This window comes from Tursiops truncatus, chromosome 8 (assembly GCF_011762595.2).
Source record: "Tursiops truncatus isolate mTurTru1 chromosome 8, mTurTru1.mat.Y, whole genome shotgun sequence".
Taxonomy (NCBI): domain Eukaryota; kingdom Metazoa; phylum Chordata; class Mammalia; order Artiodactyla; family Delphinidae; genus Tursiops; species Tursiops truncatus.
Window position 1 is genome coordinate 71194653 of NC_047041.1, and position 20820 is coordinate 71215472.

General features: G+C 49.9%; 1 protein-coding gene across 3 annotated transcripts in view; it reads right to left on the minus strand.

Moving 5' to 3' along the window:
• PTPN5 (protein tyrosine phosphatase non-receptor type 5) overlaps positions 1-12903 on the minus strand; it is a 54890-nt gene extending 41987 nt beyond the window's left edge. The window contains exon 1 of one of the 3 annotated variants that reach the window (XM_073808680.1): positions 12766-12903. The gene's annotated coding sequence lies outside the window, so the exon portion shown is untranslated. The remainder of the gene's footprint in view (positions 1-12765) is intronic. The other 2 variants (XM_033861664.2, XM_073808681.1) reach the window with 2 other exon arrangements.
• Between the last annotated feature and the right edge of the window lie 7917 nt (positions 12904-20820).

Here is a 20820-nt window from a genome sequence, read left to right on the forward strand (position 1 = left end):
CTTGCTCAAGGTCACCCAGTTGGTAGGCTGCAGAGGCAGGCTTCAAACTCCGTTTGCCTCAACCCCAGGCCCAGGCTTTAGTGAAACCGCTAGGTGTGTGGCCTCTGATGTGGACGTTCCTGTTTCCTGTATTTAATACCCTATCTGGCAGCAGACAGATATTCAAGACCTATTCTTGAAAAAATAAATGAAAAGTACGCTAGCGTTTGAGCATTTATAAATGGCTCATTAAAAACGCCACAAAGCGCAGGCTTTGGGATTGGGCTGCCCGAGTCTGAAGCAAGGCTCCCTCACTGGCTGCCTGATCTTGGACAAGATACTTGACTTCCCCGTGCCTCAGGTTCCTCATCTGTGAAATGAGGAAAGCAGTGTCTACACCTCAGAGGGTTCTTACGGAGATTAAATGAATTTTGATCCTCACATGAAGTTTTTATATGAGATGCATGCAAAATGCTTAGACAGGGCCCAGTAAACTCCTAAAAATGCTGTCGTCTAGTGTGTCAGGCGTTGCCTGCTTCTCAGTTAATACAGGACTTCTCTCCCATAGGTGAGGTCCACGGAGGCTCTGGGATGAGTCTGGTGGTGTGCTAGTAAACTGGTTCTCAGACAAAAGAATCTTTTAAAATAAATAAAAAATTAAAAAGCCATGATTTGTGGCATTTGCTGATTTCCCGGGTGTAAAGGCTCCCACCATGGCTGATTTCAAGCTATGAATGTGAAGGGTCATGCTCCCAGTCTTGGAGGAGATGAGGAGTTTTGCTCAAACTCTCTGTGCCTCAGTTTTCTCATCTGTAAAATGGACCTAACTCAAAATATTATAGGTACACAGTAGTAGTACCTAACTCAAAATATTATTGAGATGAGAAAACATAAAACTCTTACAATAAGAGTTCCTAGCACAGAGCGTACCATGTAAGTGGTAACTAATATTACTGTTAAGAGTTTTCACAACACTCAGTCTCACTGCTGCTTGTCTGGCTCAGACACTGGCCCCATCCCAGCCCCTGGCTTTCCGCCTGACGCTCTGGCAGGCAGAGTCTCTGTCTTGGTCGTCTGCCTTCTAGGACTGAGGCCTTGTCCACTCTTACAGCTCTGCCCGCCCCCCACTTGGGAGGGGGCACTGCTGGTTATACACCCACCCTGATCACAAATGATCTTGTGCTTCTGGTCTCTACCTGTCTCTGGTTTTAGCCCTAGACGTCCCTGATGCCAACCCTGGGCCTCGATGCCAGGGCTGCCTGTGCCTTGGTCTGGATCGTCCATGAAGATCCTGTCTGGCATCTGCTCTGCTCTTCGTCGCTTACAAAACCACTTCTCATAGGGCTCGTATGCACTTACAGAGGGGAGAGCTGGGGTGCAGAGCTAGGTCTGCTCCCACCTGCAGCTAGGGAAACCTCTAGCTCCTGCCATACCTCCCTGGGGGGTCTGGTCCTCTATCAGGGCCTCACACTCAGCCTCTGATTTAACCCTTCTGTGCTCAGGTTGGGAAGATCCTGGCACTTCAGGGTTTGGTAAAAGAATCAGGCAAACAGTCAGAGGCAGGGCCTGGGAGGCAGAGGCTGTTTGGAAACTTTAGCTAGGTCTGAGGCATCTTTGCCAGGAGAGAGAACAGAGTGTGAGCCAGGAAGCTGAACGGAATGGGAAAGAGGAAAAAAAAAAAAAAAAGAAGAGGGGACCAGGAATCAAGGTTGAAAAGGGTCTGGAAACCTGAGGCCTGGGGTGAGCTGTCAACAGACTCTTCCGTCACTGGTGGAATGCCTCGATACACAACAGACTGGCCATTCTGAGGCTGCATACCTTAAGGCAGCCACGGTCCTCTGCAAAATAGCATGGATTTGGAGGCCAAGAGACACGGGTGAAACGCTGTGCTCTGCCACCCTCTCCCCATGGGGCCCTGGACCAGTGTCCTAACTTCTCTGAGCCTCGGTTTCTTCCTCTGGGCCATGGAAGCAATAGGAGCTGCTGGCCGCAGGGTTGTGGTAATGACCGAGGAAGTGACTGAAGCGCACAAAGTATGAGGCGACCCAGGGCTGACTTCCTCCTCGTCACCACAGCTGACCTGGCTTGAAGCTGCATCTCCTGGTGCCCTCTAAGTCAACCCGGCACGGGAGCCAGGCAGTGCCATCGGCTACAAAGCTCTGTCTCCTTCTTCCTCAGGCTCTGCCAGGTGTTCTGGAGCTAATGAGAACGACGCAGGAGAGACCAGCTTGAGGATGAGCAGGGACTCTCCGGGAGAACCATCCCCTCCCCTCTGGAGAGCCCCGGGCTGTTTCCAGGTCCCCAGGGTCAGACCCAGAGCCCTCAGGAAGGTGGGGCGCCAAGAACTGAAACCCGATGGTAGGATTCCCCAAATCCTCCTCCGCCATGTGTATTGCCCCGCCTCCCAGCCACGCCCACTCTTGCTTCTCAGCTCGTTTCCCCCATTCCTCCTTCCTGGACAGGGCTCCCTGCTCTTCTCCTCCGAGATGTGGCCCCTGCTCCTCCAGGGCCTGCCTCAGCTCATGCCGCCTCCAGAAAGCCTCCCCGGGGAGTCTAGGGCACGTTGACCTCTCTTCTGGCTGAATTCTTCCCCCACCGTTTTGATTTGTAACTTGGCACCTCAAAATGGACCACACTCCACCCTGGGCTGCACCCTCCCTCTCCTGTCCATAAACTTGGCTTCTGTGTGCTGCCCAGGCTGGGAGGGGGCAAGGGATGAGCCTCCTTCTATAACCCCCAAGACAGGGAGTCCAGTGCAGAGAAGGAGGGATGGAAGGCCAGGCAATGTACATCCAGCTTTTTCTGCACATTCAGTTTGGAAGGAAGATGGGAAGGAGCGACTAAACAGTAGAAAAGAGGGAAGGAAGAAGTGAGTTAAAAGGAGTGAAAGGGGAGGGAAGGGCCGCTACGTGAGACTCAGGACCACAGTCACAAGAGGACAGATCAGACCATGATCCAGGCTGCCTTGGATCATGCTTTAAGGCTCTCTATAGATTTCGCGATTATGTAACTCTCTGGCTCAACAGACTCCTCTTTGAAAAACCCTTGGAACTCACCTCCTCCAGGCGGCCTCCCATGACTAACTCTACTCTTTTGCCCATCCCCTTGGCTCCCTGAGCTGTACTGCTTTGCACTCATCAATGCCCATCCATTTCCCATGATGCCAGGTCCTCTGCGGGAAGGGCTGGAGGTCTCTGCCTCACTGGCAGTGAGTTTAACGCTACATTTTTCATCTGTAGTCAAAGATTACACTGTCTTTTTTCATCACCTTTCTTTGAACAATTTCAGACAGTATTTGGGGGGTATATTTTGCACAGTTATTTTAGACCCAATCTGCCTCTAAGTAACCTTGAGACAAACCTGCTGTAATCTTAGATCCGTGTCTTTACTATCAGGCTCGGTATGTTGAGCCTGCGAGGCTCCCCAGATGACTAAGTCGTAGTCCCTGCCCTCAACCAGCTTGCAGTCTTGTGAGCAGAGTCAAATTTGTGCTAACTGTCAACAGAGGCTGTGTAACGCGAGTGCCTGGGAGGGTGAAAGGGAGAGTCTGGGAAGCTGGACAGGGAGGTGATGTCTGAGCATCTCAAGGACAAGCAGAGTTCACCAGACAGTGGGGAGGATGTTCCAGGCAGAGAACACTGCAGGGGCAAAGGCCAGGAGAAGTGAGAGGGCAAGGTGAGCTGGGAGAAGGCGGGCACCTCAGTGTGACTGGACAGCGGGCAGGTGAGGGGCCTCACATCACACGGCAGAGGGCTTCGCGCATCTGGCGAACACACACTGACTTTAACTCACAGCCCACTTTTCCTTAGTTAGATTAAGGCAGGGACTGTCATTCTAGTTGGCATCTAGAGATCTGTGTGTGTGTCAGGGAGGGTGAGGGTGCAACAACACAGATGAATCTCAAAAACTACTTTATGACACAAAAGACCGCATGCCACGAGTCAGACAGAAACGGCAACAATGGTTACCTCTGAGGGCAGGTACTGACTGGGAAGGAGAAAGAAGGGACTTTGCGGGATGATGGAAATGTTCCACATCTCAAGCCCGGTGATGGTTATTCAACTTCATACAATCGTTGAAACTCACTGAATGGAACGCTGAAGGTCTGTACATCTTCTCATTCGTAAAACAGACCTTAAAAATGCATGTGAGCGTTCTTGCTTGTCACAATGACTGAAGGGTCCTCCTGGGAAATATTCAGGGGAGTGGCCAGGGATGCTGTCATAACAAAGAACTCCCCCACCCAAAGGCCAGCAGGGTCCCTGTTGAGAAACACTGCTGTAGGCCACGGGGAGCTACAAGGGGTTCAAAGAGCAGAAAGAACTGGCTACACCTGGGTTCTGGGAAGACGGGGCTTTTGAGGTGATGGGAGCCCACAAGGTCCAGGTATCTTGGGTGTGAAGTGACACAGAGGTGGACATATGACCTCCACTGCCACTCCTGGGCCTTATATTTGGCCAACTCCAGCCCACTGGTCCGAAGCTGCCCAGGCCCAGGAGGTGCCCTGGGATGTCCCTCTAAGGCATCCCAGAAGGAGGCCAGCTAAGGAAGTCAGAGGCGGCAAATGTAAGAGGGAAAAGGACACATCCCACCTCTGGCCTCCCTGCCTCGTGATAAGCACCAGGGATGCTGACTGTGATCACCTTCCTCTGAAATGCAGTCTCAAGGAGGCGGGGCGCCCTGGGAGACCGGAGTCACGGGAAGCAGGGCTGGATATTGCTGCTGCTGCTACCAAAAGCCATGCTCTGAAATCATGGGCAAAAGAAGAACACAGCCAACTTAGACTAAAACGCTTGCCTGACACCTTCCTTCAGGAAGCCTTCCCTGACCACCACGCTGGGCAGGTGCCTCTGCTGTGTCCCCACAGCCCTCAGCTCATCACCAAAGCACAATTACTACCTAGGTGTGAACTCTGGCTCTGCCACTTACTTGCTGTGTGCTCCTGGCAAGTTACTTAAGCTCTCTGAGTCTATTTCCTTATCGATAAGCTGAGGATAATAAAAACCTTGTGCAATGAACTGTGATAAAGATTAGGTGAGATAACGTAGTAAGCACTCAGAAAAGTTAGTATTTCAGATTACTGTAGCGAGCATCAGTACAGACCACTGTTGCCCGGTTACTCTCTGGTGCCCCCAACGGACACACACAAGCTCCTTGTGGGCAAGGTCCTCATGGCGTGTGGATTTCCTGGAACAGTGAATACCTGCATGCATGAATGAATTCCATCCCTAAGATCTCTCCTGAGAGCTTTCTTTTCCCACTCACAATGCGTCTAAATCACAATAATTCTTCAGAAATGGAGGGTGGATTCATTTGTATTCTGTTCCCTTGTCTGTCTCCTCCCTCATGCCATGCAGAAACCTACACAAAATTTACTTTAAAAAATGAATGGGTTCTTCCTGGACCCTCCAGTCCTAAGACTTCACTTAGTGGTCTTTTTTGATGAGTACACAAAAATCCTTAATAAAAAGCACCCCGTGGTTCCTCAAAAAATTAAATACACATTTATCATTTGATCCAGCAATTCCACTTCTAGGTATATACCCCAAATAACTGGAAGCAGGGGCTTAAGCAGATACCTGTATATCAACGTTCATAACAGCATTATTCCATCATTCACAATAGTCAAAAGGTGGAAGCAACCCAGGTGTCCATCAACAGATGAACGGATAAGCAAATGTGTTATATACGTACAACGGACTATTATTCAGCCTTAAAAAGGAAGGAAATTCCGACACACACTACAACACGGATGAAGCCTGAAAACATTATGCTAAGTGAAATAAGCTAGACACAAAAGGACAAATGGTATATGAGTCCACTTACATGAGGTACCTAGAACATGTGAATTCATAGAAAGTAGAAGAGAGGTTACCAGAGGCTGCGGGGAGGGGAGAATGAAGGAGTTATTGTTTAATGGGTACAGAGTTTCAGTTCCGCAAGATGAAAAGAGCTCTATGGGTAGATGGTGATGACGGTTGCACAACAATGTGAATGTATTTAGTGCTACAGAACTATATACTTAAAATGGTTAAAATAGTAAATTTTATGTATTGCACCGTAATTTTTAAAAGGCACACCAAAACAAATCAATAAAATGTTGGAGGGACTCCATCTGAAATCTGACACTCCTCCATCACACCCTCAGCGCTCTGTGACTTGGGCCTCCCGGCCCATAATGTCCCTCTCCATCCTCTCCATGGCTCCAGCTCTGGTGTCCATTGTTTTCTTTCTACCCCAGGACCCAGGACCACGTCCTCTGTATCCATGAAATCAACCTGCATCTGTCCACAGATGACATGTACTTTAACCTTGTGCTCTTTTTTCCCCCTCCCCCGGGTCCTGTCATACCCTATTGGGGATGCTTAAATCAGATGCCTTGAGAATCTGAGATGGAAAAGCTGTGTGCTTGAAGATGTTCACTGCTATGTCCACCAATTAAGAAATGATTAAGTAAAGTATGGAAGCCATTGAGGATAGAAGAAGGTCATGTATGAGTACAGAAGTTACAGGGAAAATGTTAAGTGAAAAATGTTGGGTACAAAACTAGATGTGGACTCATTTCAACAATAAAAGATACAGATCTATAGAAGAAACAGAATGGGACATATAAAATCGTGGTTCATTTTACAGTTGTTCTATAGTAGGTTGTGTTATTTTTACAGTGTAATTTATTTTTCAAAGGCTGGCACACTCTTAGGCAGATAATGAAATATACAATCTTTGGAGTCCACTTCAGACAGCCACATGCCACCCACCACTGAAGTCCACTGAATCCCTCCTGAGCGGCTTCCAGAGAGTTGGGGGAGAAAGGGAACATTTCCACTCTTAAGAAAGACATATCAAAGCTTGGTATGTCTCTGTAATGACGTCAACCAACCACCTCACCATGCAAAGGAAGGGCAATTCAGGGTCTGTATCTGCAATCACAGTAACAGGAACCAGACTTGGCCAAGAACAGTTTATCCCCTACATTAGCTCAAAGTTAGGAATTCTCACCAAGATGCTTGCTCGCTTACAAATTGTGGATCCCCTGCATCTAGCTCGAGGAGATCCCTTCCCAACTCAGCATGCCACACCCCAGGTATGGAAACTTGCGTCAAGGCTGCTTCAAGGGGGACACAGGAAGGAGGGTGGCTTTTATTCTATGTGCCGCCGCTGAGTGGGAAAAGCTTTCTTCTGTCTAAGAGTCTGGGGAATTCTGGAGCTTTCCCAGATATTGGTGGCCAAGGTGCTTGTCTCACGTCTCACCAGATGCAAAAAAGATGGGGATGATATTGAAGAATGGGGGAAGACCTTATTTTCTGTAATGCCATGGTTTAAGGTAAGGAAGAGCTTTTTGGTGATGGTACTGTTCAAAACCTCAATGGGTTTTTAGTTGTTTTCTTCAGCTGACCTGAGTTTCCAGTTCCTAGAGGTGAAAAAACATGCAGAATCAGATGGAATTTGGACCAGGGCACCTAAAGAGTCTAGGATTCTAAGAAGACTTAGACTACCTGTCAACTTGCCCTCTCAGAAGGTCCAGCCTAGTATCTGGCTCTGTCTGCTTGATGGAAGCATCCCGTCTCCTCTTTGACAGGACCGCCTGTCTACCTCCCATCCACCACAGGGAGGCACAGGCCCACACTGTGACAGTGGTCACTGTCCTCCAGGAAGACAACAGTGTGGGCCTACAGATATCACAGACCGTAGTGCTTAGTGCCATAGGGGCCCTAGAAGCCCAAGCCCTACCTCCTAGACATGGGGAAACAGTTTGGGAGAGGGGAAGGACCTTGCCCCAGGTCACTTAATCATGAGTAAACTTCGGATTGAACACAGGTACTTACACACAGATAGCTGCGCTGACCCATACTGGTAAGAACATATTTCCTGGTGTGTGAGTTCAATTTTTGGTAAAGAGTGCCATACGTTTTGAAATGTTCACACACACCCTGTGTCCAACTGAATGCAGACAGAAAGCTTTAAACGATTAACCATCTTCTGGAGTTTTTCCATTCGCACTTATAGATCCATTTAAACAATTAATTGGGTGCTTAAAGAATTTATACTTCTGTAAATAGTTTCTCTTTCCCCACTGCCCTCTCTGCCATTTTTGGGAATCTGTCAAGTTATTGAAGATGATAATTCCTTGTCCTGCAAATATGGGCCTTTGGGCTAGAGATGAGTTTCTTTAAAATCTCTACAAGGGAAATGGCTGAGGGCATAAGAGTTGCACAAGGGAAAATTTGAAATGAAGCCAGAAGGTTGTATATTTGCACTGGAAAGGGGATGAGGGAAGACCAAAAAATGTTACCATTTTAATTGTTTTACAGTCATTTCAGGTATGTTTTACTTTTCGCCTTAGTCAACAGCCATACTGAACATACAGACGTGACTCAAATTTTCATCCTTGAATGACATCACAGATATTCAAATCATCTGAGCTTTATCATTTTGATCATACATAGCTTACTTATGCCCTTACTATGCTACAACAACTTTATTTAGTCCAAGATAGGAGGCTTCGTACATAAATGGTGGTTTCCAACATTCATTCATTAGACAATTATTTAGTGAGCCACTGCTGAGTGTCGGGCTTGGTTTTCTAGGCATGACGAACACAAGGAGAACAGGACTCCAGTTCTCTTGTACTCATTAACATCATACGACCTCTTATTCCTCAGGCCTGTAAGCACCTATGTGATCTGGGCCTGCCCCTCTCTCCTACCGTTTTCCTTTCCACCCTCCCTCTTGACCTATGTTTTCCGGCCACACTTGCTGTTCCCTGAAAACACCAAGCTATTCCTACCCCCAGGGCCTTGGCACTTGCGGTCTCCTTTTCCCAGAATGCTCTTCCCCAAGGTCACTTCCTCACTTCATTCAGGTCTTTGTTCAAATGCCACTTCCTTGAAGACAATTCTTTTTAAAGGTAAATCTCTTCCCCCACAGTCAACCCTCATCCTGCTTTATTTATCTCCAGAGCATTGCTCACCTCTTGAAATGTTATAGTTTGCTTACGTTTTCTTTTCTGTCTCCCTTGGTAGAGCTCGGACAAGAAGTTCATCTTTTTCAGCAATGTATCCCTAGAGCCTGTGAACAGCCTCACATGTAACAGATGTTTCTATGTATTTGGATAATAAGTGAATGAATGAAGGAGGAAGGAAGCAACTGGCTCTGGACACTTTGGGGTGCTCGGTGAGCCAGCTTTGCAGGAGTCATTCTGGTACCCTGTCAGATCATGGCCCTCACTCCTGAGCCTCCCCTTCCCCCTCCCGCTGGGCTCTGTCTGAGAATGGATGCCCAGCCACTCAGGCTCCAAACCTTGCCGTCACTTCTCATTCCTCCCTCCCTCCACTCCCACATCCAATCCGCTGCCAGCTCTGGTGACACTGTAGCCTCCTGCTTCAACTCCTCTTTCTCTTCATTCTTACAACCCCTCGCCCCCCATCTCCCCTATCCAAACCCTCCTTAACTCTTACCTATACCGCTGTCATTGTTTCCTACCTGGGCTCCCTGCCAGCAGGCTCTCCCCCTCCAATCTGTTCTCCATGGGGCAGCCAGAGTGAGTTTCCTAATGGCCATGTTTGATCATGTCTCTCCCCCACTCAAAAACTAAAGGCCGATGATCACGTGGCTTGGCACTCAAGGCTCCCAGCAACTGCCTCCACCTTCCTACCCAGGCTTCCTTCTCATGGCTCCTCTTTTAGCCTTTTTGCCCAGTTGGAATGAATTGCTTTCCAGTTTCTACACACGTCCTAGAAGCCCCCACCGCCGGCTCTCTGCTCATGCTGTTTCCACTACTTATAATATTTTCCTCCTTCCTTCCGTTGTACAAATCGTTTAGACCCAGCTCAAATGCTACCTCGCTTCTCCAAGAAGCCATTCCTCGTCTTCCAGAAGAATAAACCCCTCCTTCTCGCTTCTATCCAAGGGGTCATCTGTCTCTCTTTTCGGACAGGTTTCAGGAAAGGACAGGCAACGTGACAGAGAAGAAAGAGTTCAGAATCTGGGGTCAAAAGCTCTGAGCTGGAGACACGGCTCTCTGGCTCTGAGACTTTTACAGTACAAATCCTTAGATAAGTTAAACTCTGAGTCTTAACTTCCGCATCTATAAAATGGGAATAATAACGCTACTGATATCATGGGTGTGTTATGAGGATTAAATATAAGTGACAGTGTGTAAGAAAAGCTTTGACTGTATATAAACTATCAAATTCAATCATCCTTAGGTGAGAAATAACTGATAAACAAAAGTGACTTCTCCCAGGGAACTTCATGGATGTCCTATGCTGGCTGAGCCCTAAGTCCAGGAATAGATCAGTGGAGGAGGGATTTTTTGAGGGAGAGGGACTTTCAGGATTCAAAATCTCATGTCCTTTGGCAATCTGAAGAAGGGAAGAAGTGGAGGGTGGACTTCCCTGGTGGCACAGTGGTTAAGAACCCGCCTGCCAATACAGGGAACACGGGTTCCAGCCCTGGTCCGGGAAGATCCCACATGCCACGGAGCAACTAAGCCCGTGCGCCACAACTACTGGGCCTGCGCTCCAGAGCCTGCAAGCCACAACTACTGAGCCCGTGTGCCACAACTACTGAGCCTGTGCTCTAGAGCCTGTGCTCTGCAACAAGAGAAGCCACCGCAATGAGAAGCCCATGCACCATAACGAAGAGTTGCCCCCGCTCACCGCGACTAGAGAAAGCCCGCGCAGCAACGAAGACCCAACACAGCCAAAATAATATGTAAATAAATAAATATAAATTTAAAAAAAAAAGAAGTGGAAGGTATATCCATAAGGCTGGGGCCTTAATGATATTAACAGCTACCTCTTCGGAGCTTTTTCTATGCCCCAAGCCCTGTGCTAAGTACCCTACATAAATGATTTCATCACAGAGTAATAGAAGAGGAAAACTATAAGTGCTCCCCCCCTTCCCCAGCCCCCCCCCCCCAACAGTTCAGACCTAAAAGATATCCTGACACCAATCCAATGATCTTATTTTTTGGAGAAATTGAGACCCAGAAAGATTGTAAGCATTCACTGCAACTGTCCAGCCAGATCTCTTCACTCTGAGGGTGAGACCCATGGCACTGCAATAACCCACGGGCCACTGCTCATTATGAAGTCTATGTAAATGGTGCTTCTGGAGCACAACGCCATTTACAGGCACAACCATGTGAGTGGTAGCCCCTGGAGTTATGCCAGCTGGTCACCCTGTCTCTGCTCCATGCCAGGTTGCTCACCCAAGAAGGAAGCTCTTGAGAAAAGAACCTCAGGCCCCTAGAGACTGAACACTGTCCTCCCTGCCAACTCCCCCATCCAACAGAGTCTTCTCAAAGATGACTGACTTTATCCATTCCCCATCCAGCTTGCACTCCATCAACATACCTCTCGGGGCACCCTCTCTGCACCAGGCATCGGGTTCAGCTCTGGGGATACCCAGCTGCCTTTGAGGGAGCCTTGCCTGAGCCATCACCCGAGCCTGGTGAGGCTGTAACTCAAGCTTCCCCAGCAGCTCTGTCAGCAACACCAAGAGGCCGCACTCAACAAACATCAAGGAGGGAGAGGTGGCCGGACAGGAAAGACTCAGAGACCTCTACAAAGGGATGATGAAGGGAGCCTGGTTGGATTAGAAGACCTAGGCCCTTAAGGAGGGGGGTAGTCAGGTCAAGGTGGGGGAAGGGGGGATGACTCCTTGACCATGACATTACCTGGTCCAACTAAGGACACTGGTTCAGTGACTCCTGGGAGAACCAGGACTAACACCCTGGAATCTGATCTCCTGTCCAGGACTGCTTCATTCTCCCAAACTAAATCTCAAGATCTCCTCTGAGGCTGAAAGAGGCAAATTAAAGGCCAGCCTTTTTTTTTTTTTTAAAAACAGTAAGTATGGTAGGAAATGAATGGCACCTGATGCTCCAAAAGGGGGCAGGGCTGGAATTACAGAGACTTTCCTGACACACTCCGGTAAATTTTTGGGATCTGGGGTTCCAACAAGGATAAGGATGGAATTGTATAGGAGAGGACATGAGTATGAAAGCCAGGGATGCTAGATTCTAATGCAGGCTTTGCCAGTATCTCTCCCGTGACCTTGGTCAAGCCACCTCACTGGGTCTCAGTTTCTCCGTCTGTAGAATGAGGGCGTTGAATGAGTTCCCAAGATTCACCTGGTCTTGACCCTCTAAGGTACATGATCCTTGGTAAAGTAAACCCCTCAGAAGTCTGACCCGAGCAATCTCCACGTTTTGCAGGAGCCTGGGCCTCATCCAGGAAAAAGGGGCATGCTGGGGGAGGGGAAAACGCTGGGCTTTCATTTTGGGGGCGGGTGGGGAACTGGTGGTTTAAGCTACACGGTCCGGGGGAGGCAAGGCGAAGCGAAGCGAAGGCTGGGAGCCCCGGTTTACAGGCCAGCAGGCTAGCGGCGATCTCCAACCTTCCTCCGGAGCTTCAGACCCTGGAGAGGTAGGTAATGCAGCCAAGAGCCGCGCACCAGCCACGGCAGCAGAGAGGCTCGCACCCCGGACCACCATCCCGATCCCTCCCCTCCCTCTCCGGAACCGCGCACGAGCTTCGTGGGGAGTGGCCGCTGCTCTCTCCCCTCTACCCAGCGCCGGGTCCCCTCCCAGGCGTGGGGGACCCCTCCCCCAGTCCCGGGGCGTCGGGAGCCCCACGGGGGCGTGGCGGGGGCGGGCGCTGGCTTCTGCGCCTGGGGGTCTGGAGGAGGTCTCAGTTGCCGGGGCTCCCTGGGAGGGACCCCGCGCCCTCCACCTTCCACCTCCCCACACAAAGGCGCCGACGGAGGCGCCGCACTTACCGGCCAGAGCGGACTCCGGGCGCCGACGAGCGGGCGGGTAGGCTGGCGGGAGGATGTGCGCGCGCGAGTGTGCGTGTGTCCCTGTGTGTGTCTGCGCGAGTGTGTGTGTGTGTGTGTGTGTGTGTGTGTGTGTGTGTGTGTGTGTGTATATATGTGTGACGGGGACCTCGCCGAGCTCCGTGCGTCTGCGTGTGCGGGGGCGTCCGTCCGTCGGTCCGTCTGCCCGGCGCTCAGTCCCGCGCTCCGTGCGCGCTCCCTCTTCAGATCGCCTCACCAAATGCGCTTCGGCTGCGGAGTCTCGGGCGCAGCCGCCAGGTCGGCTCCTCGCCCTTAGTCCCGGCTCCGCCCCGCCCCCGGGCGGGCTTGCGCCGCTTCCCGGGAATTGCGCAGGGCCTGAGGGGCTGGCTAGCGCGGGGGCGGGGAGCTCCTGCGGCGCCCAGGGCCCAGGTGGGGCCGGGTCGCGGACCCTTATTCTCCGACCCGGATCTCGGAAGCCCCCCACCCCGCAGCTCCGCTCGGAGTCCCCTCAGGCGCCGCCCCCACGCCGAGGTTGCCTGGACCTGGAGGGCGGGGGAGCGGGAGCACCGCATCTATTTCATTCATGATTTTCTCCTCTCGGGAGCCCCAGGCCCGGGTTGCGCTGCTACGGCGGCCGCCAGAGGGACACCGGCGGGGCCGTGCGCGCCGAACCCGGTGCAGGACCGCCAGGCAGACAGCTGGGGGTAGGGAAAAGTGAGACAAAGGGGTCATAGCCGGGGGGTGGGGGGGGAATTGCATGGAGGGGGTGCTGTGGCGCTCCCCGCATGATGCCCGCACGATGCCGTTGCCGCACCTGCACAAGCAGAGTGGTTGCATACAGCGGCGCGCACAGTGCCGGATACCCAGGACCCGCTCCAGGACTCGGGAGAGGCACTCGCCTTCCCACCATTCCCTGTTCAGTCTCTGAGGAGCAAGACCTTTCTCCGCCAGGTCTCACCCTCCTGACGCGCATCACGGGGCGTGTACTTGTCTAGGCTTTCTCGTGGGCACCGGCGGCCTGGACGCGCAAGGAGCTGCCCACGCGCCCCACAGTCCCACTTTTCCCAGGCTGGCACCCCGCTGGCCGGAGGTTCGTGGCATTCCATCCCGATGGGGGCTTTTTGAGACGTTGGGAGGCATACAGGGCCGGCATCCTAAGCTTCGTTTTCACATGGGGAAACCGAGGCGCACCATCACAGGGCTACCACCCTGGTTCCAGCCGCCGTCCTCTTTCGCCTGGATCTCTGCAATAGCCTCCTTACTGGTCTCCCCGTTGCCACCCTTGGCCCCCTGCAGTTGATTCTCTACGAAGCAGTCAGAGCTATCCTTTTAAAACGTAAGTCAGATCGCGTTGCTCCTTTACTGGAAATCCTACAATGGCTCTCCATTCGTTCAAGTGAAAGCTAAAGCCCCTGTAATGGCTTGCAAGGCCTCTCATGAGCTGGCTCCCTTTTATTTAACTCTGTAACCTCACTTCTTACCACTCCAGTCACACGGGCCCTTTTCAATGCGTCACCAACATGGCAGCCACCCTGTGGCCTCAGGACCTTTGCACTGCTATTTTCTCTGCCTGGAAACTTCCCCCAGATAGTCAAATGGCTTGCTCCTTTACTTCTTCAGTGTGTCACCTCAAAGAGGCCTTCTGTGACCACCCTATTTTAAATGCAGACCCACTCCCCCCATTTTCTCCTTGGTAGTCATGACCTTTATTTCGTGTTCCTTGCCTGTAGGGTTCACTAGCCCTTCACTTCCAGCTCTCACCTTAGTCCTTTGGCATCCTAGTTCTCCAGCCTTACCACACTACTCTGTTCTCTAAACAAACTGCATTTTCCGATTTCTAGCCTTTGTTCATGCTGTGCTTTCAGCCTGGGATACCGTCCCCTGCCATGTCTTACCTAATTTTTAAGTTCCAGTTCAAATACCTCTTTCTCTATGGAGGCTTCTCTCATATTCCCAAAGACACTCAGCCCTCATTCCTTTCTGTTTGCTATAGTAACGATTCCTTGTCTTTTACCCCAAGTCCCCTATGAAGTCCTGAGTCTCCTCTCTCTCCAGTTCCCAGCACTGAAGGGACCATCAGTCCATGTTGGTGGATCAAGGGCAGTGAATGGGAGGCCCTGGGCTGGGCCTTGATTCATCTTTTTTTTTTTTTTTTTTTCTAGGAGGGGCACAGAGCCCAGCTGGGTCTTGTTATCCTCAAGTTGTTTCTTGTGGAACAAGGGGAAGGGTCAAATGTCAGATAATGGGGAAACTGTGGGTAGATGTGTCAGCCAGTGCTCAAGGGCCCACTCTCCCTCCCTGAAAGTATCATCTCCGTCATTCAGCATAAGGCTGATTTTCCCCAGACAGTGTCAGTGTAACAACAGCAGCTACCGTAAATGAGCGTTTGGTATGTGCCAGGCCCTGTTTTGTATGTTTTCAATGCTCTGTTTAATCTTCATGGCAATTTTGCGAGGCAGGCATTTTGATGTCACCATTTTCAGAAGAGGAACCAGAAAGAAGTGACTTATTTACGGCCCTACAGTTGATATGTGAGGGGTATGTGTTTCAAATAAAGATCTAGCTAATTCCAAAGCCCAAGCTCATAGGGCAGAGACCCTGGTGACTGATGAAGTGAGGGAGCCTCAGCAAGGTCACCCTGGCCCAGATTTTTTTTTAAAATTTATTTATTTTTGGCCGTGTTGGGTCCTCGTTGTTGCATGTGGGCTCTTCCTAGTTGTGGTGAGCGGGGGCTACTCTTCGTTGCGGTGTGCAGGCTTCTCATTGCGGTGGCTTCTCTTGTTGCGGAGCACGGACTCTAGGCGCACGGGCTTCAGTAGTTGTGGCTTGCGGGCTCTAGAGCGCAGGCTCAGTAGTTGTGGCGCACGGGCTTAGTTGCTCCGCGGCACGTGACGTCTTTCCAGCCCAGGGCTCAAACCTGTGTCGCCTGCGTTGGCCGTCGGATTCTTAACCACTGAGCCACCAGGGAAGCCCTGGCCCAGATTTTTGCTGAAGCCAGCTTGGGAGTCACAAGGGCGTGGCTCTCCAGGGAGGGTGGGAGTTGGCAGATTTCTGTCAGTGGTGCCTGTGATGTCCTATGGTGGAGGCTAGTTGCTGTCCTTCATAAAGTCAACTTCGGAAGGCCAGCACTGCCTCCTAAGCATTCCTACCTGTGTGCTCTGGGTTCAAAGCCCAGCCCCAGCTGTCAGGTGTGGATAACAATGCCCATCTCAAAGGGTTATGGTGAGGAAGGAGAATGATAATATACCTAGAAAATAGTAGGGGATCAAAAATGATCTTTCTCCTTTGCTTCTTGTAGGGAGTTTCTATCACATAGAGATATACCCGAACTTGTCTTCTCATCCCGTGTCTGCCCTGTACACCCTCTTATTTAAATGTTCCAGATTCCTATAGTCCATTGAGCGTTGCCCTCGGGTACAGATAAGGAAAGAAAGTCTGACATTCATTGAGGGCTTTACAAATAAGCTATTCACGTTGCTTCCATGGACCCTCTTCTTTCTTCTTCACAAGCCCCTTAAAAGGGAGGTTCTGATGAGGAAACTGAGGCACAGAGAGGGCAAGGGACTTCCCTACGGCCACAGTGCTCACTAATTAATAGCAGTAATGAGATTCTAACCTACGTCTGACTCTGCACTCAGCAAGCACCCCTCTTCCTTAACCCCATCACCATGGAAAGCAGCCCCATCGATTTCCTTTCTCTTCTCTTATGGGGAAGAAGGAGTGTTCTGTGAGGTTCACGGCAGTGAAGTAATTGTGAGGTTGGGAGGATTTAGGCTTCTTGAGTCATTTTGTATGACTCATTTACCCGCTCTTGATGAGGGGAGGAAGAGGGCTTTGGGAGAGAGAAAGATGGTCTGAGTAACCAGAGAGTGGCTTGCTGGTGGTTTCTGATGCACTGTTGGAGTCAATATTTCTAGCTTATGACCTCACTTGCAATTCACTCTATCAGTAATGAAATGTTTTGCTTCAGTGAAAATGTCCCCCATCCAGATTTTTATTTATTTACTTACTTATTTATAACCCACCCCAATCAACAAAGGATTTGAGGTTGCTTACCACAGGAGTAGAAACCATAAAACAATGTTAAAATATCAATAAAGATAGAGAATCAGGACCAAGGAAAATGTAAATAAACTTTGAGAGACAAGGCTTAATCATTACAGCCGGTGTTTATTGAGTTCTTCCAGCATGCAAAGGAATTTGTGTACATTATTTCATTTAATCCTTAAAAGAGTCCTACGAGGTGGGTGCTATTATTATCTTTATTTCGGGATATAGGGAACCAAGGCTCAGAGAGATTAAATACGATGCCCAAAGTCATATAACTAGTCAGTGGTAGAGCCAGTATTTAAATCTAGTTTGATTTGGAACTCATGCCCTTAACCACTGTCCCGTCCTGCCTCTCCAGGGGACAAAAGACCACACACTTGCAGACCACAGGGGCCTCTAGAGTACTGGGTTTGAGTCTCAAATTCGGTTCTAATTTTCTTGGATATCAAAAAGGAAGGCCACAGCAAGTTACATAGAACTAATGCCCTCACATCCTTCAGGTCTTTGCTCAATGTCACTTTCTCAATGAGACCTACCCTGACCACTCTTCTTAACTGATGCTGGAGCCTGCCTGCCTCTTCAGCAGTTCCAATCTCCCTTTGTCTTTGCTCTTACGATGGCACATTTTACCTTCTGAAGTACCGGACGATTTATAAGCTATGTTATATATTTCAAATATGTTATATGCTTTATATAGCGCATAAGAGGTTCTATTATATATTTTATAGTAATAAATATACTTATGAATTACAAATTAGATTACTTTATCTGTTTAATATGTTCACTATTTTGTTGTCTGTCTTCTTCCACTAGAATACCAGGCCGCTTGGGGGAGCATCATCGTCTCTTTGGATTGCTGTTGGATCCCAAGTGTCACGGACAATGCCTGATATATAGCAGGTATTCAATACATTTTTGCTGAATAGTTGAATGATAATTTCAGAGAGGAAGGACAGAACAATATACGTAAAGTGGCAAAGTAGGTCATGTTGTTTTGCTAGCTCATGTTTTCCTTTCCTTCCCACTTTCTTTTCTCCTTTTCTTTTTCTCATTTCCTTGATGAATTTAGGCAGCTCTAGCACTTAGCTCTCAGAGCAAGTCTTCTGAGGCTTTTCTGATGGTAGACCCTGAGGGTCCCTATGGCCAGTGACCTTTGTGTCATTGTTACAGCAAATGCGTAAATGGGATTCGTGGTGCTGATTTTGGTGGAGTCTCTCAGTGAAAGCCGGACATTATCCCCACACTTAAATTGGCAAAGGTAATCCTTTTAGTGGTCTAAGAATAGTGTCCAAGTACCATTCCCAACGATTTGAGTTTTATAGCAGATGCTATGGGGAGGGAGACGGGAAAACAAAAAAGCAGAGCTTTTGTGTGAAACAATTGATTTAAAGGGAGGACATCCTTGTGTTCCGAAGAGCTCACCTCCCCAGTTGTGTTTCCTGGCTGCAAGCCTGAAGATTGAAAAGCCAAGGTCGTTAGCGAGGTTTACCAGAGGAGAACCTGAGCTGAGACCAATTGCTGGGGTGGGTGTGGGTGTGGGTGTGATGTGAGCTTGCTTGGGAGCTGCCCACAGATCCTGGCTGAGCCTCCGGGAGCCGCAGACACCAGCCTGTCAGCTCAAGGTGAAGGCCAAGGGCACAAGGCTGCCAATCCCAGGAAGAAACATCAGAAACACTTGTGTCAGGAGGAGTGGGAGTCAGAACTTTGTCTCTCCCGTGGTCACTGCTCTGGGCTCCTGCAAAGCAGATTTATTCAACGAATATTTTATGGAGTACCTACCCTGAGTTAGCCATTGTTCCAGAGGCTGAGTACATGTTAGAGAACAGGATAGTCAGCTTCTCTGCTCTCACGGAACTTACAGTCTGGTGGGAACACAGTGCCAGTGAACTGGGTGAAAACAATGAATAAAAGGATCATTTCAGACAGTGGTAAGTGCAATGAAGAAAAAGAAAAGAGAGTGTGGGTGATGGGGAGTGTAGGTGGAGAGGAGACACTTCGGATTGAGGGTTCAGGGAAGGCCTCTCAGAGGAGATAACATTTGAACAGGACTTGAGTTACAAGAAGGAGCTGATCTCAGGCGGCCTCAGCCTGCAGTGGCTTGAAGCAGGATTTTGGTTCCCGTGGCCAGAGATTGAAGTCAGGCTGCGGCAGTGAGTGTGCTGAATCCTAGCCACTAGACCATCAGGGCCAGTGGCCAGTGACAAGGCGCTGGCCCATCAGCTTTGTAGAAGTGAATTTCCACAAAGAGACAGAAAGTAGTGAAACAAGTAAAGTGTTTATTAGGAGGAAAAAGGGTACATGTGGCTAGACACACGGGCGGACTCCGAGAGAGAGTCGTGCCCTCATGGTAGTTTGAATCACTTATATGGGGCATTTCTTCCAGATTTCTCTTGGCCAATCATCTTGCTTTGCCTGATTCTGAGTCCAGATTTGGTTTATCTCAGGGTCCTTCCCTGTGTGCACGTGCATCTCTTAGCAAGATGGATTCTGGCGAAGAGGCCTATGGGTAGGTTGACATCACTTACTATGGAGTGACGCCCCCTCCCTTTTGACCTCCAAGGAGCCTTTCTGCGCATGTGTAGTCGGGAAGGTCTCCTTGACCTTGAGAATGAGAAATATGTGGTCTCTTATCTGGGCAGGGCTCAGCGCCTCTCTCGCTCCTGCTATTTTGGAGTTTCTGTCCACAGGGGACAAACTCCAGCTGCTCAGCCTGGGGCCCATCTATCTCCTGCCTCAGAGCCAGCTGAGCAGAGTAGGGGAAGAGCTTCCCAAGCAGAACTTTCTCTTCTGGGCACAGCAGGAAGGCCAGAGAGAGAGATGAGGTGGGAGAGGAGGGCAGGAGCCAGGCTGCAGGGGGTCTTGAAAGCTGTGGGAGGAGTTTGGGTTTTATTCTGATGTGCCAGGAAGCTACGGGAGGTTTCTCAGTGGGGAGATTGATGAGACCTGGATCTGAACAGTGAGTGTCTGAGACATCACAGAAGCACCAGGAATCGCAGCCCTTCTGCTCTCAGAGGGCCCTCAGAGGCTGTGTGGCCCCGTGCTTCCCAAGCTGGCTGTGTCTCAGAATCATTTGGGGAACTGCTTAAAAAATATGGATTCTCAGGCCTCCCCCTGGAAAATCTGGTTCAGTAGGATGGAGGTGAGGCTCGGTCTTAAGGAAGTTCCCCCAAATGATTCTGCTAATTGGCCAGGGTTGGGAGCAACCAGCCTGGTCAAGGCCCCCATGTTAGGAGGGGTGTACTGAGGTCCAGGGAGGAGAAATGCCTTGCCTGAGGGAACACAGTGAGTTAATGGCCAACTAGTGTCCTGACCCCAGAGCAGTGCGTGGCCAGGGGTCTCTGGAAACAAGTCACAGAAGTGACCGTTGTCTAACCAAACAAAGGGGAATTGATTGGAAGGCCATGGGGAAGCTCATTGCTGGAAGGGAAGACTGAAGGACCATGCTTAGAAAGGTGGGGTTCAGGAAGCTCCAGAAGTTTTCAGGGTTGGGAACATCTCCACAGTCACACCCAGGTGTCACCACAAGGATACATGAGCACCTTTCCTGCCACTCGAAGTCCTGGGAGAGTGAGAGTCCGATTGGCTGAGTTCTGGTTGTGGGCTCACCCCACTGGCTAGGGGAGGGCACACCTTGATTGACAGTCCCATCATACCTCGCCCAAGATTTCATCCAAAAGGAAATCAGAAGGCTGTTACCACAAGAGCAGCCCAAAATGTCCTCTACATCTGGCACCTCAGAGGGCTGTAAAGATCTGTCGTCATTGTCATCATTGCCATGATCATAGTAATACTTATTTGTCTACTACTTACAATGTGCCAGGTACTATTCAAAGCATGCTACATCTATTAACTCATTTAACTCATACTTTAAGGCTATGGGGAGGATACTGAGATAGATACTGAGCAAGGAAACTGGAGCAGAGCAGGTATGTAGCGACTAACACCTAGATCCTGCTTTTATAGGTTCCAAAGCCCATTTATACCTGT